Source organism: Dipodomys merriami, unplaced genomic scaffold (genome assembly GCF_024711535.1).
Source record: "Dipodomys merriami isolate MVZ:Mamm:240054 unplaced genomic scaffold, mDipMer1.0.p SCAF_170, whole genome shotgun sequence".
NCBI lineage: Eukaryota > Metazoa > Chordata > Mammalia > Rodentia > Heteromyidae > Dipodomys > Dipodomys merriami.
The window spans coordinates 1,417,455-1,419,840 of NW_027203049.1; the positions used below are offsets into that span (position 1 = coordinate 1,417,455).

A 2,386-nucleotide genomic window follows, 5' to 3' on the forward strand; every position below is an offset into this window, starting at 1 on the left:
AAAAATAAAAATGACTCAGAAGAAATTATAAATGCAAAAACAGTCTTCACAGAAGCAAACTCTCAGAAATATTTCTTGACTTTGAAAAGGATAAATTGGCTGCAGTTAGTGTAAACTTAGAAGTATTACAATTCACAAAAATATAAAAATGTGTTCACATATTTTGTTATATAACCCAGAGCAGAAAGCAAATATTGTTCAGATGATTTTTTAAATCAGTTTCTGAGGTGCTGGGAAGGTGGTTCAGTGGTAGAGTGCTTGCCTTGCATGCATGTGGTCCTGGATTTCATTCCTCAGCACGACATAAGCATAAAAAGATGAAAGTGGTGCTGTGGCTCAAGTGGTAGCGCTAGCCTTGAGCTGAAGAGCTGAGGGACAGTACCCAAGACCCAGAGTTCAAGCCCCACAACCAACAAAAACAAAGCAAAAACACAAAACAAAACACAGTTTCTCAATTTTGTGTCCTCAACTCTGTAATACCACTACCTCAGCCTAGGGTTAAGATTTTAGGTGTGGACATTTATCAACACTCCTGATTCAGACTCTACTTGATAAAATTTGTAATCAATATTTTGTTTTTAGTTTTGCTCTTTGTAAATTCACATGCACCTATGAAAAATGGTGTGGCCATCCCAATAACATTTTCAAAGTACCTCTTAATCACGACTCACAAAAAGTTGTATTATATTACAACAAGTTAAAATTCTATAAATAAAGAAAACAATAATTAAATATTAATGATGACTAAAATAAAAAACAAAAAAAATTACCAGGGTTTTCAGTATTTGAAGTGTACACAGTAGATTTTACTATTTTCTCATATTCCTGTACATTTAAAATTGGATAAAGATATCAGTAGCCTTTAAATTTACCCACTAAGATTACTATTTATAGTTCATCTCATCATTTGTATGTGGCTTATATCAATATTTGTTCATCACTAACATATAATGTAAGGGAGCCCTAAAGATTTAACAGAAACTCTGTACTTAAAATCTTAACTCTTCACTCTGCTTCTTTACACAGTCGTTGCACCTTCTCATTAGTAAAGTTTCTATAAACTCTGAAATGTACATACTTACAAGTACATGCTACCAGAAATATTATATACTTTATCAAAAAATTTTAAGACCTGCCACCAGTCTTAATTTTGTCATATATAAGCAAATCCCAAAATTAAACATACTTAAAATATTAAAACTTTTAACAAACTTTAACATTTGCTGCAATGAACATTATGACAGGTGCCTTGTGTAGAATAATTGAATTCCTCCTCCTACACATCTCATGAACAACAAATATCTGGAATTATTTTGTTTTTGGCATGTCAACCTTGACTTTATTCTTAAATGTGTGCTTACATAAGAAATACATGGTTCTAAAATTTCACAATTCTTTTGAACTTACTTTTTGTTTAATTGTCTAGTTTAAGAAAATTAATTACTCTTTATATATAAAAATTGTTCTGTGCTCAATTTGGCTGCACATACACTAAAATTGGAACATGCAGAGAAGTTCAGCATGGTCCCTGCCCAAGGATGACACGCAAATTAGTGAATCGTTCCATATTTTTACAACAACAGATGCTGGAAAGGATCCTACTGCATTCTTGGTGGGAGTGTAAACTTGTTCATCCACTTTGGAAAGCAGTTTGGAGGTTCCTCAAAAGACTCCACATAGAGCTCCCCTATTACACTGCAATCCCACTTTTGGGCATTCACCCAAATGATCATAAACAAGTCCACACTAAAACTACCACCACAACAATGTTTAATGTAGCATTATTTGCCATAGGTAAGATATGGAACCAACCCCGATGCCCCTCAGTAGAAGAATGGATCAAGAAAACGTTGTGAGTGTGTGTGTGTGTGTGTGTGTGTGTGTGTGTGTGTGTGTGTGTGTGTGTGTGAATGTACACTTACACAACCACTTTGGAAAGCAGTCTGGTGAGTCCTCAGAAAGCTAAATATTGACCTTCCTTATGGCCCACTCATACCACTTCTAGGCATCTATCCTGAACAACAGGTAGCAATATTCAAAGAAACATGCACCTCCATGTTTATTGCAGCACTGTTCACAATAGCCAGGATATGAAAACAACTCATATGTCCCACCAGAGTTGAATGGATCCAAAAACTGTGGAACACAATGGAATATATTCCTGCCATTAGAAAGGACAAAATAATGGCATTAGCAGGGAAATCAATCAAGCTACAGGAAATCATGTTGAGCAAGGTAAGCCAAAAGCAAAGAGACAAACAGCACATTTTCTCGGTGATAAATGGATGTTAAATGCAAAATGTAAGGTGATACGACAAAATTAACAACACTTAAGAAACCAAGGACTTCCACTCATCTGGTTGAATCACTACTAAATAACCCCATT

General features: G+C 34.9%; 1 non-coding gene across 1 annotated transcript; it reads left to right on the top strand.

Annotated features, from left to right (window-relative positions):
• Positions 1 to 1,467: 1,467 nt before the first annotated feature.
• Positions 1,468 to 1,573, top strand: LOC138829389 (U6 spliceosomal RNA). The gene has a single exon (XR_011372570.1). It is a non-coding gene; the product is annotated as a U6 spliceosomal RNA (small nuclear RNA).
• The last annotated feature ends 813 nt before the right edge of the window (positions 1,574 to 2,386 follow it).